The 14,581-nt window shown below is 37.1% G+C and overlaps 1 protein-coding gene across 10 annotated transcripts in view; it reads right to left on the reverse strand.

The window, feature by feature from the left end:
• The window catches only part of ENOX1 (ecto-NOX disulfide-thiol exchanger 1), a 487,830-nt gene that overhangs the window by 267,127 nt on the left and 206,122 nt on the right, over positions 1 to 14,581 (reverse strand). For 8 of the 10 annotated variants that reach the window (XM_058670707.1, XM_058670708.1, XM_058670710.1 and 5 more), the window contains one exon: positions 14,410 to 14,550. The gene's annotated coding sequence lies outside the window, so the exon portion shown is untranslated. Of the gene's footprint in view, positions 1 to 14,409; positions 14,554 to 14,581 lie in introns of all 10 variants that reach the window. The other 2 variants (XM_058670702.1, XM_058670703.1) reach the window with 1 other exon arrangement.

The raw sequence follows: 14,581 nt of genomic DNA on the forward strand, positions 1-14,581 counted from the left end.
TACGATTTCATACATCCAAAAACCCTCAATGAAACAGCAACAGGAAACGTGTGTCAGAACTTCTGACAGAAACCGTATTTTCTGAGGACTTCAATTCAGTTACAAAAGTCTGTTGAAAACTGTACTTGGCACCAATCTTAACATCATAAAATTCCATCAACTACAACAAAAATAAAGACGGGGAGAGGAAATCCTATACACTTGACTTCAGAAAGGATCAGAGCTTTCACAGGGGAGATCAAAGTCAGTTCGTACAACTCCTTAATACTTCTACATAGCAAATGTCTTAAGTAGTGGTAAAATCACACATAGTTTAATAATTTCCAGTGTCTTAAGGGGAGTAAACAGCTGAAAACAACAATAATTTAATCCAGCAATGTTTGTGTCCATTCTGGAAATAATTGTGTTTACTCTTTGACATTTTTAATGTTTTGTTAATTTATTTATTTTAATTCCCGTGAAAGTAAAAATAAGTGAAAGAGAGAGATTGAACAAGGAGGATAGGGAGAAGAGGTGTGGGAGAGAGAAAAAGACAGATGTGTCTTCCCATCTGCTGGCTCGCCAACCAATGCCTGAAATAGCCAGGGGCTGTACCAGGCTGAAATGAGGGACCCAGAACTCCATCTGAGTCTCCTACTGTTTTTAATATGATTTGCAGATGTCCAAAGCAGTAGTTTACCCTGGTGCATCACCAAGGGCTGTCCCTAAACTTTGAAAAATTTTAAACTGTGGTCCCAGTGTGATACCTCAGTAACTAAATCCCATATGGGTGATGGTTCGTGTCCCGGCTGCTCCATTTCCCATCCAGCTCCCTGCTTGTGGCCTGGGAAAGCAGTCGAGAATGGCACAAAGCCTTAGGAACCTGTATCTGTGTTGGAGATCTGGAAGAAGCCCCTGGCTCTGGACTTCAGCTCAGCTCAGCTCTAGTTGCTGCAACTATCTGGGGTGTGAACCAGTGGATGGAGGATCTTCCTATCCTCTCTGTCTCTTCTGAGCTGCCACAGCAGCCCCTAGAAGTACCAACCTTTTAAAAACTCATAAATAGATTCTGCATTGTTTTTGTGAAACAAAGATAGAATAAGAATTTTTTCTAGGTCTAATGGAAAAGATGCTAAAGCACGCTGACCAAAATAATGGAGTATAACAGAATGCACCAAGGTATGTCAACAAGTATAGATTTTTTGGTCATCAGTGGATCCTCGGGAGCTATGAAGTGGACATAAGTCCTTCTTCCTTCTTCTTTCTTTCACGTTCTTTACTTTGTCTCTTTCTCTCTTTTTTTTCTATTCTTATGTCATTTCTCACTCTTTAGACACAATTATTTTTGATTTACACGAAACAGGTGAAGCCATGTTAGCAACTTCCCATGAAAAAACAAATCAATAGAAACAGTGTAGAGGCAACTCTAACACTGATAATAAAGCAGAACAAAAATTTGTAAAGAAGAAATAAACCAAAGACTTCATAGTAAGACATAAAGGACTGATGTTCCCTGAGTGCCTTGTCCTTGGCAGGTGGGATATAGTAGTACAACATAGTTAAAAAAAAAAAAAAAGAACTATGAATACCATCAACTGTGTGACAGAGGGACAGGCAAATGATTGTCTAGAAACAGCAAAAGACTGATCGATGTTCTACTAAGACATAGTGTACTTCATTTGCTGAAAACTATATAACAATTAACTACTAGGAATGAATGAGTTTTATTTGTTTATTACAGAAATATATTAATACAGATAATTCTATTAAAATGGCATTAAGGGAAAACAAAATGTAAAGCCATTTATTTAATAGGATCTTCTCAATGAGCAAGTAAACTGAATACTATACACCCATCAATCTAGACAGAGATATAAATAAGGAATAATAAACAATAGTATTGTAGTGATGGGTCCTCTAGGGATGAAAGATTAGGAAGGGTGGTGGGGGTAGAAAGGGAAATCCCTGAGTCTGAAGAACTGTATCATGCAAAATAGGGAATTAAAATTAAAATAGAAATTAAAAATAAAGCTCTAGGGGGCCAGCAAGGTGACATAATAGGCTAATACTCTGCCTAATGGTATTAGCATCCCATAATAGAACCCATTCTAGTCCCAGTTGCTCCAATTCCTGATCCAGTTCTCAACTTGTGGTCTGGGAAAGCAGTGGAGGATGGTTCAAGTCCCTGGGACCCTGCACTCACATGGGAGGGATAACTGGAAGAAACTGCTGGCTCCTAGCTTCAGGATGGCCCTTATCTGGCCAGTGCAGCCATTTGGGAAGTAAACCAGTGGATGGAAGATATCTCTCTCTTTGTCTTTCTCTCTCTTTCTCTGCCTCTCCTTCTCTCTCTGTAACTTTTGACTTTCCAAATAAAATTAGTAAATCTGACAAAACACAAAACTGGAGAACAAATATGGTAGTGTCAACATTTAAAAATATGAGAGCATATGTAAGTCTTATTTTCTGTATATTTAAACTGCCTCATTATAAAATCAACATACATATTTTAAAATTTGTTATTTAAAAGAGGAAATATGTAGGTATTTAGGCAATTCTAAGGAACTACTCTGACAGTCTAACCTTCTTGCTTTGGAGGCAGGAACTTATAAAGCTGATTATTTCCTACTTTCAGAAAGGAACATCAGAGGGCTAATGTAGAAGCAAAGACTATCTTTGGTATGGGAAGCCATTGGTACTTTTGGGAATTGGATGGTCATTTCCAGATGGAAGCACATTATGTAAACATAATTATGTTGAGTTTGTTAGCGTTAAAAGAATGTTTCTACGCATACACTTACTCATGTGGGCCACTCTTTGCTGTCCTTATGGAATATGAATGATATGTTTAAGGACCACAGCTAATGGCTGCCATATTACACTGCCTATACAAATGTATTATTGAAATTTGGGTTTTGGAATAATATTCTACACACATTTAAGTATTAATTAACTGTGCAAAGACACAAGTTACATTTTTCTTCAACCTCTCACAAAGATTTGGTTTTCTTTCAAAATCGCTAATTAATATTTTCTAGTTTAGCTCTCAAGGAGTTTCCTTTGTGGACTATTTGAGGATTCTAGTAGAAATGAAACAAACATTTCAACATTTTAACTTCAAATCATAGAATTCTTTGACTTAATAGGATAATGGCATGGAGCAAGAGAGTTTTTTTTGTTTGTTTTTAATAGTTGAAAATAAGGGCCTGGCACAGAGCCTAGTGGCTGGAGTTATCGCCTTGCACTCACTGGGATCCCATATTTGTGCTGGTTCTAATCCTGGCTCCTCCACTTCCCATCCAGCTCCCTGCTTGTGTCCTACGAAAGGGGTCGAGCACAGCCCAAGGCCTTGGGACTCTGCACTTGCATGGGAGACCCAGAAGAGTCTCAAGGCTCCTGGCTTCAGATCTGTGCAGCTTTAGCCGTTGCGGTCACTTGGGGAGTGAATCATTGGATGGAAGATCTTCCTCTCTGTCTCCCCTCATCTCTGTATATATGACTTTCCAATAAAAAATAAATAAATCTTTTTGAAAATTAGTTGAAAATAAAACCAAAACATTTCACTAGTGAGACAAGAATCACTTGAAACATACTGTTAGATGGGAGGGACAGAAATGTACCACAGACACAAGTGGCATTACACAGCACGCAGCTGCCTGAAGAAGCAGATCACCAAGTGAGGATTAGATATACACTCAGAGTAAGAGGGCAAACCTATCTAGAATTTTCAATATTACATTGTTGTATTTTTTATTATATGCCATTTTTTCAGCAAGCATGGAACCTCATAAAGCTAATATTTATTCTTCCATGTTTATAGAGTGGGCAGGGTGTATCAGGAAATGAGAAAGTCTGAGAAGTCAAACGTAACTTCATGTCCTAGGTGTCAAAAAGACAGAGCAGGACAATGACTGCATCTTAGAAACCAGACTCGGGGAACTGAGCCCTAAAGCTTTCATAAATTAAATAAGACAAGATAATGGAAGCCCTTTGATAATATTTTTCTTCTGTCTTCATAAACATATCCTTTAACAGAAGATAAATCTTATCATTTAGGGCTCCTAATTTTACTAGACGGCAAAGTGAAGTTTCTTTCAGTTCATTGCACGCTGTACTTACTGTCAAGTGTGAAGCCACGGCAGAGATGAAGCATAATCTCATGTAAAAAAAATTGAACCACCACTACTGCTTAGAACTGCATCCTAAAATTATGTTTATTCTCACTTTCTTATTAAGTAACTTCTGTATTGGAATTCAATTAATCTTCTAATAAACTTTAACAAAACAATGATCAATGTAGTGAGTGAGAATTTATTTTTTTCCATAGAGAGATTGTACCCACATTAATGGAAAATATATCAAGACCATGAAAGTCTTAACAAAACCATCAGGAGAGAAAATTCTCGAATGCTGAGGATTCCTACATATGCTCCTTTTAATTTATGATTGAACTTGAGCCCACGGGACAATTAGGAGACCGGATTGTGCATGCATGAAGAATGGAGTAAAAGACAAGAAAGGAAGGATCCAGAAATGCTAAAGGAGTCATGCCGGGTAGTGAAGCAAGGATGCTGCAAGCCAAGGGAGAGGATTTCAGCTGGCAGCCAGGACTTCTTAGGTTGTCCATGAACTGATCTTGGAATTTCTGAGGAAGCATTTGGCCTGGAGAAGTAAGTTGAGATTAGGGTACTTGATGGAAGCAAGTAATGAAAACACTACTTGAGGGCTGGGTGCCACGACCAATACCCGGCTGTGACTCCTGGCTCTGATTTCCAATCCAAGCTTCCTGCCAGTACAGCCCCACCCCCCGCCCAACCGCCAGGAGGTGGCAGAGATGGCTGAAGTATCCTGGTTCCCATCACCAGTATAGGAGACTTAGGATGAGTTTCTGGTTCCTGGCTCTGGCTTCAGCTCAGCCCCAAATATTGCTGGCATTTGGGGAGTGAACCAGTAGAAGTCAGCGTGTCTCCTTGCTTTTCAAACACATTTTTTAAAAACTTACTTCATTATTTGCCTCTCATCTACCCTTTCTGATTTTAGATTTCTTACCTCTTCTTACCTCAGGAACTGACCTGCTTTTGTTGTGGCATAAATCCCACTTCTACAGAGATCCAGGCATGGCTGCTTCCCTCCATCCTAAGAGGTGCCTTTTCTCTACCATTTTCCTGTACTGAACTTTATTTTTTTTCCTTCCTCAAATTCCAGTATCAAATAAAATTGACCTCCTTAAAACATCAAATGTAGGACTTTCAGTTCTCCAAAAGAGTTTTCTATATATATTTCTATAAGTGTTATTAGTGTACACTGAAACAACTGGAAGATGAGTGTCAGCTCAGGATAGAAGTCTGAGAGAGCGGGAGGAAAATAAAGTTCAGAAGCTAGGCCTTAACTTCACCCTATACTTTTCCCCACCAATTCCAGCATTTCAAACTTCAGGTGAGGAGTCTGTTGTCTGGGTGAATGAGACCTTCTTTGCAGGGTCACTGAAAGGAAGACTTGAGTCTGGATACCACATTGACGGGGGCAGGGAACTGGGAGAGTTGTAGGCCTTTATTTCTTAAAAATCAGGGCTATTATTAGACATTCCACAATGGACAAAACAAGCACACATCACAAAAAGATGTCCTATCCCAAATGTTGAGATGTCCTGAGAAGTTAAAACAGATAAACTTGTAATGCTTTCTCAACTTTCCTAGATAATCAAATTCATCTGCAATGTGGGATGCTTAACAGACTCTGAGAAGGAATAAAAGTCAAATGAAATTTTTAATTACATAATTTTAAAAGAAAAGTTTAAAAGAATGGGTTTATCTTCCAAACCAAAAACGAATGATTTGAAAACTGAGTCTATTATGGTGCAAGTGGACTCTGGTCAAAACATTTTTCTCTGCAGAAGACTAAAGCAAATGAACAAAACAGGTTTTCTTGAAAAAAAAAAACTCAAAATCAGAAAGAAATTAGAGATATTAAAACTGATACCCAGAATTAAAACTGACTATAAGATAATTATACAACAACAAATTGAACAACCAAGAGAGGAAGGACGAATTCCAAGAAACCAAAAGTCTTCCAAAACTGAGTAAGAAGTAGAAAGCCTGAATAGATCTATAACTAGTGAGGAGACAGAATCAGCAATTAAAAACCTTCCAACAAATATAAGTCTTCGATTAAATAGTTTCTCTGGGTAATTCAAAGAAAAATTTTAAGAATTAACTCCAATCCTTCTCAAATGCTTTAAACAACTGAAGTGAATGTCATGCCCCCAAATTTATTATATGTGGACAATATAACCCTGATACTAATGCACACAAACACATTTAAGGAAATAAGCCTATGGGACAGTAAACCTGACGAATTTAAATGCAAAAATCACCAAGAAAGCACTAACGAGATTCAAAATTACATGAATAGGATCACATAGCATTACCAAGAGGTTCTATTTCTAGGATATAATGATAGTTCAACATACAAAAACTATGCTTTGAGTTATACCATGTTCATCAAAGCATGATAAATATCACATGATATCAATATTGATAGAAGCACTGAAATCCTTGACAAAATCCAACACTTTTTCATGATTAAGGAAACACCAGCAAATGAGGCATATCGGCAAATTACTTCAATAAAATAAAGTTCATACTGGGAAAGTTCATAGTAACCATTATTGCCAAACCATAAGAAAATGGAAAAGTTCCTCCTGATAACAAGAATAAAACAAGGATGCACAGTCTTGCCACATCTATTCAACATAATACTGAGAGTCCCAGCCTGAGCAAATTAGGCAAAAAAAAAAAAAAAAAAAAAAAAAAGACATAAAAACCAAAGAGGAAGAAGCAAAATAATCTGTATTCTAATGAAAGAATCTTATTTGTAAGGGATTTTTAAAGATTCCATACAATAATTACTAGAACTAATAAATAAGTTGAACAAAGGTATAGGTTGTAACATCAACACAATATATTGGACAGCAAATAGCCTAAAAATATAATTTAGAAAAATATATCATTTGTAAGAACATTCAAAAATTTGTACAATGTTGGCCCGGTGGCGTGGCCTAGCGGCTAAAGTCCTCACCTTGAACGCCCCGGGATCCCATATGGGCGCCGGTTCTAATCCCGGCAGCTCTACTTCCCATCCAGCTCCCTGCCTGTGGCCTGGGAAAGCAGTCAAGGACGGCCCAAAGCCTTGGGACCCTGCACCCATGTGGGAGACGCGGAAGAGGTTCCAGGTTCCCGGCATCGGATCGGCACAGCACTGGCCATTGCAGTCACTTGGGGAGTGAAACATCGGATGGAAGATCTCCCTCTCTGTCTCTCCTCTCTGTATATCTGACTTTGTAATAAAAAAAAAAATTCTACAATGTTCATTACTTGGACTACACTGAATCTCTGGATTGCTGTAAATAATGAATATTTTAGGAAGAATTAAAGACTTTGCATGACAAGTCAAACAGAGAGAATTTATCACACTAAGATCAGTCTTTAAAAAAGCCACTTAAGGACATCCAGTTTATACAAATAAAAGATACTTTCCATCATGCAAACACGGCATTGTAAAATTCACAAAAAATACAAAAGGACAACAAAGTAAATGGAAGAAAAGTTTTTAAATGGCAGAAAAATCATAACATCAATATTAATTTTTACACTAAATATATTAAATTTCCCAAATAAAACACACAGATAGGCTGAAAGAATTAAATAAGTAAACAAGATCCAACAATATATCTGTAAGAAATTGACGTTACTAGTAAAAGCATATACAAATTAAAAGTCAAAAAATGGATAAAGATATTTCAGGCACACATAAACCAAAAGCAAGCAGGAAGAGTTGAATTCAAAACTGACTTTAAGACTCAAAATATAAAAAGAAGAAAAGAAAACGAAAATCTTTTTATGATGAACAAGGACTCTGACAAAGGCATGTGACTATTACAAAGAGCAACCCCTAATGCTGGATATTTTATAAACAAACTAGACCTATGGGGAGAGATGAATTCCAATACAATAGATGGGGAAGATTTAAACATTTCACCTTCATCAAAAGATAGATCCTCCAGACACAAAGTCAACAAAGAAATGTGAGTTTCACTGTGATATCAATCAACTGCACCTGATATTTGCAAAATCTTTCATTCAACAGATTCCAAATACACACTGTAGAAAAATATATTAAAAATGCAACACAACATGAAAAAATTATTCATTGCATCAAGTGTTATTTTCCCATAGATGTAGGGATGGTGCAACATACATAAGTCAATAAATGTGACATGCATTACAAACAACCATCCAAAGGAAAGACAAAAATATATAATATTTCAATACACAAAGAAAAATCATTTTATAAAATTCAACCCATTTGTGATTAAAACTTGCTGTAACTATATATAGAAGCAATATATTTCAAAATAATATATGAAATCCCCACACAACACACTGAATGAGGAAAAAAATGAAAGAAGTTCCTTTTAGATCTTGAACCATCATGGATGCCTACTCTTATTGTTCTTATTATTCAAGAGAAAGAAATTTAAAGACATAAATTTAGGAAGGAAAGAAATTATTCCTATTTCCCAAGGACATGATGTTGTATGTAGAGGAATAGAGGTTCTATCAAGAGACCGTTAACACTGAAAAAAAAAATCTAAAGCTATAGGATACAAAATAAACACATAAAATTTAGTAGCATTTGATACACCAATAATGAACATATTATGAAAGAACCCATAATAAAAACTCTAGTCAAAACAGCTATAAAAATAAAACACCCCTAAATAAATTTAATAAAGTTCATGAAAAACCTTTTCAATGAAAATTATAAAACAACAGTGAAAGAAAGCAAATGAAGCACAAAAACAAGTGGGAAGTTTTTCCATGTTCCTGGTTCGGAACAATCAATACGATAAAAAATCCACATTATCCAAAGTGATTTAAGGATTGAACATAAAGCCCATCAAAACATCAATGACATTTTTTTACATATTGATTTTTATTGGATGGTCAGATTTAGAGAGAAAGAGAGATCTTCCAACTGCTTGTCCATTCCCCAAATGGCTGCAACAGCCAGAGCTGAGCTGATGCAAAGCCAGGAGCCAAGAGCTTCTTCCAAGTCTCCCATGCGGGCTTAGGGTCCCAGGGCTGTGGGCCATTCTCTACTGCTTTTACCAATGCTACAACCAGGGAGCTGTCTGGGAAGTAGAGCATCTGGGATACTAACTGGTGTCCAGATGGTTGCAAGGTGAGCACTTTAGCCAGTAGGCTATTGTGCAAGGCACACCAATGGCATTCTTCATTGATAGTGAAACGATAAAAAATTCATACAAATGACATTCATACAAATGACCTCAAACAGCCAAAGTAATCCTGAACAATAAGAATAATGTTGGAGGCATCACAACACTGTAATGTTTCAAGCCATATTAGGTAACTACTGTAACCAAACACATGGTACTAACATACAAATGACAAGCAGACTAAAGGCACAGCATAGGGACCCTGAATGCACATTGGATATTCAAATGTACAAGACTAAAACAGACTTACTCCGTGTTTTTTACTCTGTTTAAAAAAACTCTGAATATGAACCTAATATTAAAAAATCAATATTAGCAGACATCAGAAACATTGAAATAAAAATCAGAGTCATCTCACTCCAGTTTGAATGGCTGCTACCAAAAGACAAAAAATAACAAATGCAGGCAAGAATGTGTAGACAACAGAGCTCACAAACACCGATAGTGGGAATGAATATTAGTTGAGCTTTCACAGAGAGCAGTATGGAGGTTCCACAAAACACTACAAACATATAAAGTATATGACCCTCCTGTTCTACTTCTGGATGTATGTCACAGGGTATGGAAATTAGCACACCAAAAAGATACTTGTTCTCCTATGTACACTGCAACACTTTATATCATAATCAAGATACTGAATCAAGCTATAACTCCATCAGTGGATGAATAGATGGAGAAGGTTTGGTATAAATACACAATGGAATATTATTTGGCCACAATAGGAATATCATGACAACTGCAGCCAAATGGATGAAACTGGAGATGTTTGTGTTTAATAAAGGAAGCCAGACAGAGAAAGATAAATGCTGCATGTTCTCACTCTTAAGTGGAAGTGAAAAAAGGAGGTTAAATTCAAATTAAAATATGGATTACTAGAGGCTGGAAAAGGTGGTGCTATCACTGATGGCATGGGGTTGTATAAATAAGAACTAAAACAAAGAGAAACATCAAGTTCCAGTGTCCCATTGTGCTGCAGAATGACTGAAATAATCAAGGTGGTTGCAAGGTGAGCACTTTAGCCAGTAGGCTATTGTGCAAGGCACACCAATGGCATTCTTCATTGATAGTGAAACGATAAAAAATTCATACAAATGACATTCATACAAATGACCTCAAACAGCCAAAGTAATCCTGAACAATAAGAATAATGTTGGAGGCATCACAACACTGTAATGTTTCAAGCCATATTAGGTAACTACTGTAACCAAACACATGGTACTAACATACAAATGACAAGCAGACTAAAGGCACAGCATAGGGACCCTGAATGCACATTGGATATTCAAATGTACAAGACTAAAACAGACTTACTCCGTGTTTTTTACTCTGTTTAAAAAAACTCTGAATATGAACCTAATATTAAAAAATCAATATTAGCAGACATCAGAAACATTGAAATAAAAATCAGAGTCATCTCACTCCAGTTTGAATGGCTGCTACCAAAAGACAAAAAATAACAAATGCAGGCAAGAATGTGTAGACAACAGAGCTCACAAACACCGATAGTGGGAATGAATATTAGTTGAGCTTTCACAGAGAGCAGTATGGAGGTTCCACAAAACACTACAAACATATAAAGTATATGACCCTCCTGTTCTACTTCTGGATGTATGTCACAGGGTATGGAAATTAGCACACCAAAAAGATACTTGTTCTCCTATGTACACTGCAACACTTTATATCATAATCAAGATACTGAATCAAGCTATAACTCCATCAGTGGATGAATAGATGGAGAAGGTTTGGTATAAATACACAATGGAATATTATTTGGCCACAATAGGAATATCATGACAACTGCAGCCAAATGGATGAAACTGGAGATGTTTGTGTTTAATAAAGGAAGCCAGACAGAGAAAGATAAATGCTGCATGTTCTCACTCTTAAGTGGAAGTGAAAAAAGGAGGTTAAATTCAAATTAAAATATGGATTACTAGAGGCTGGAAAAGGTGGTGCTATCACTGATGGCATGGGGTTGTATAAATAAGAACTAAAACAAAGAGAAACATCAAGTTCCAGTGTCCCATTGTGCTGCAGAATGACTGAAATAATCAAGGTGGTTGCAAGGTGAGCACTTTAGCCAGTAGGCTATTGTGCAAGGCACACCAATGGCATTCTTCATTGATAGTGAAACGATAAAAAATTCATACAAATGACATTCATACAAATGACCTCAAACAGCCAAAGTAATCCTGAACAATAAGAATAATGTTGGAGGCATCACAACACTGTAATGTTTCAAGCCATATTAGGTAACTACTGTAACCAAACACATGGTACTAACATACAAATGACAAGCAGACTAAAGGCACAGCATAGGGACCCTGAATGCACATTGGATATTCAAATGTACAAGACTAAAACAGACTTACTCCGTGTTTTTTACTCTGTTTAAAAAAACTCTGAATATGAACCTAATATTAAAAAATCAATATTAGCAGACATCAGAAACATTGAAATAAAAATCAGAGTCATCTCACTCCAGTTTGAATGGCTGCTACCAAAAGACAAAAAATAACAAATGCAGGCAAGAATGTGTAGACAACAGAGCTCACAAACACCGATAGTGGGAATGAATATTAGTTGAGCTTTCACAGAGAGCAGTATGGAGGTTCCACAAAACACTACAAACATATAAAGTATATGACCCTCCTGTTCTACTTCTGGATGTATGTCACAGGGTATGGAAATTAGCACACCAAAAAGATACTTGTTCTCCTATGTACACTGCAACACTTTATATCATAATCAAGATACTGAATCAAGCTATAACTCCATCAGTGGATGAATAGATGGAGAAGGTTTGGTATAAATACACAATGGAATATTATTTGGCCACAATAGGAATATCATGACAACTGCAGCCAAATGGATGAAACTGGAGATGTTTGTGTTTAATAAAGGAAGCCAGACAGAGAAAGATAAATGCTGCATGTTCTCACTCTTAAGTGGAAGTGAAAAAAGGAGGTTAAATTCAAATTAAAATATGGATTACTAGAGGCTGGAAAAGGTGGTGCTATCACTGATGGCATGGGGTTGTATAAATAAGAACTAAAACAAAGAGAAACATCAAGTTCCAGTGTCCCATTGTGCTGCAGAATGACTGAAATAATCAAAGCCAGTATTAGATGCCATATAAAGAATGTGGGGAGTGAGGGTCTGGCATGATAGCTCAACAAGATAGTCCTCTGCCTACATGTACCAGCATTCCATTTGGATGCCAGTTCATGGTTGCTGTCCTGGCTGTTCCACTTCCCATCCAGCTCCCTGCTTGTGCCCTGGGAAAGCAGCAGAGGATGGCCTTAGTCCTTGGGATCCTGCACCCCTTAGCAGACTTGGAAGAAGCTCCTGGTTTCAGATCAGCTTAGCTTTGGCCATTGTGTTCATTTTGGCAGGGAACTGTAGAAGGAAGATCTTTCTCTGCCTCTCCTTCTCTTTGTAAATCTCCTTTCCAATGAAAATAAATAAATCTTAAAAAAGAATAGAAGGAGGCTATGAGTCTCCTATGCAGGCTCTGCATACAGAGAAAAAAATAGTCAAGAAATGGAAGGCTTGTCGCCTACTTTGATTTGCTTCAATGTGTGTATATGTATTAAGATAGTACACTGTGACCCATATAACATTATATTTTAATCAAAAGTTTTAAAACTAAAATGACACGGCCCAGTGCAGTAGCCTAGCAGCTAAAGACCTCTGCCTACATGCGCCAGGATCCCATATGGGTACCGGTTCTAACCCGCTGGCTCCATTTCCCATTCTGCTCCCTGCTTGTGGCCTGGGAAAGCAGTCGAGGATGGCCCAAAGTCGTGGGACCCTGCACCTGCATGGAAGACCTAGAAGAGTCTACTGGCTCCTGGCTTCCGATTGGCACAACTCCAGGCGTAGCAGCTACTAGGGGAGTAAATCATCAGATGGAAGATCTTGCTCTCTGTCTCTCTTCCTCTCTGTACTTCTGACTTTCTAATAAAAACAATATTGATATTTAAAAACAAAATAAAAAAAAACCACATTCTTACTGGTTTCTCACAGTTCTATCGTCTTTACCAGTAGCCTAGGGAGAGCATTTAGGTAGCTTCCTAGGTTCTTTCCAACACTTGTGTTTCTATGGGCTCAGCCCTTAGCTTCTGCACACTGCAATATTCTACCAAAGATACAATCTGCAGAGTTGAAGACGGAGGCATCGCTTCCCAGCTACCACATTCCATAATAAACACTCCCTGCCAAGTTAATCATGAAGCCCAACCAGGAAGGGTACAGCGAGGAAGCTGGAATTTAGCCCAGTACTGCAGTAAAATCTACTTTGATTTCTCTGTAGAAATAAAAGAAATAAAAAAAAGTAAAACCACAGTAAAGGGCCATTAAGGGAGAAAACATTTGTCACCGTGGACAGAATAAAAGTCGCACCAAATGAAATAAGTGCCTTTGGGAAAGACATGTCAGGCTGGAACCTACCTTGTTCCTTCTCTTTTGTTCTTTATTTTGTTCTCATCCACTCAGTGTACTAAGCCTTACCCTACACCCTCTTTTTCCAGTTGTGAAGGATGGATGGGGTGAATGGAACTTTTGGTTAGGTCTGCCAAAAAGTGACTTCAAAATAAAAGTGCTCTTCTTGGTACTACTTCAACAGCAAACACATTTCCAAAATGAAAGTGCTTGCTCTGATAGCAGACTTTTTCCTTAAGCAATAATGTTATTTTCTAAACTGTTAATTCACACATACACATAATCCCAAGCCAACCTCATTCCATCATTAATAAAACATAAGGTAAGGACCCTAGTTGAAATAAACATTTTCTCCATTGAAATTCCATAATTGGGAAAATATCGTAAGACTGGTTGAAATTGACAAATACTATTGTCCTTTTCGATAGTCACAAAATAATTTATCCATAAGGTATTAACTTAATGAAATTATCATCTATGTAGAAACTTAATCCCAATTTGTTAATCCACGTTAAATTTTATGAACACAAATACAAAATACTATACACTAATGTGACAAATAGAACGGTATGTTTCTTTTCATTTATATTTATCTTGCAATAAAATCAAAGGATTAGAACATGTGAATAATCTAAATCCAAAATTCAAAGTAACTACAGGAGTAAAAATAAAAAGAAATTAATACAAACCTTGCAAATGACAGAAGATCAGAAGACAAATATGCTTTGGGGGGACTTGACTGAAACAACTTATTTATAGCAGTCTTTTAGATGAAAGCTGTTCACCAGGAAAGTCCCTTCGAAGAAAGTGCAGCTCTGACATGCGAGATGCTGCTGGAAGCAAAGAAAAGCACACCATTAG

The sequence above is a fragment of the Ochotona princeps genome, chromosome 12 (assembly GCF_030435755.1).
Source record: "Ochotona princeps isolate mOchPri1 chromosome 12, mOchPri1.hap1, whole genome shotgun sequence".
NCBI lineage: Eukaryota > Metazoa > Chordata > Mammalia > Lagomorpha > Ochotonidae > Ochotona > Ochotona princeps.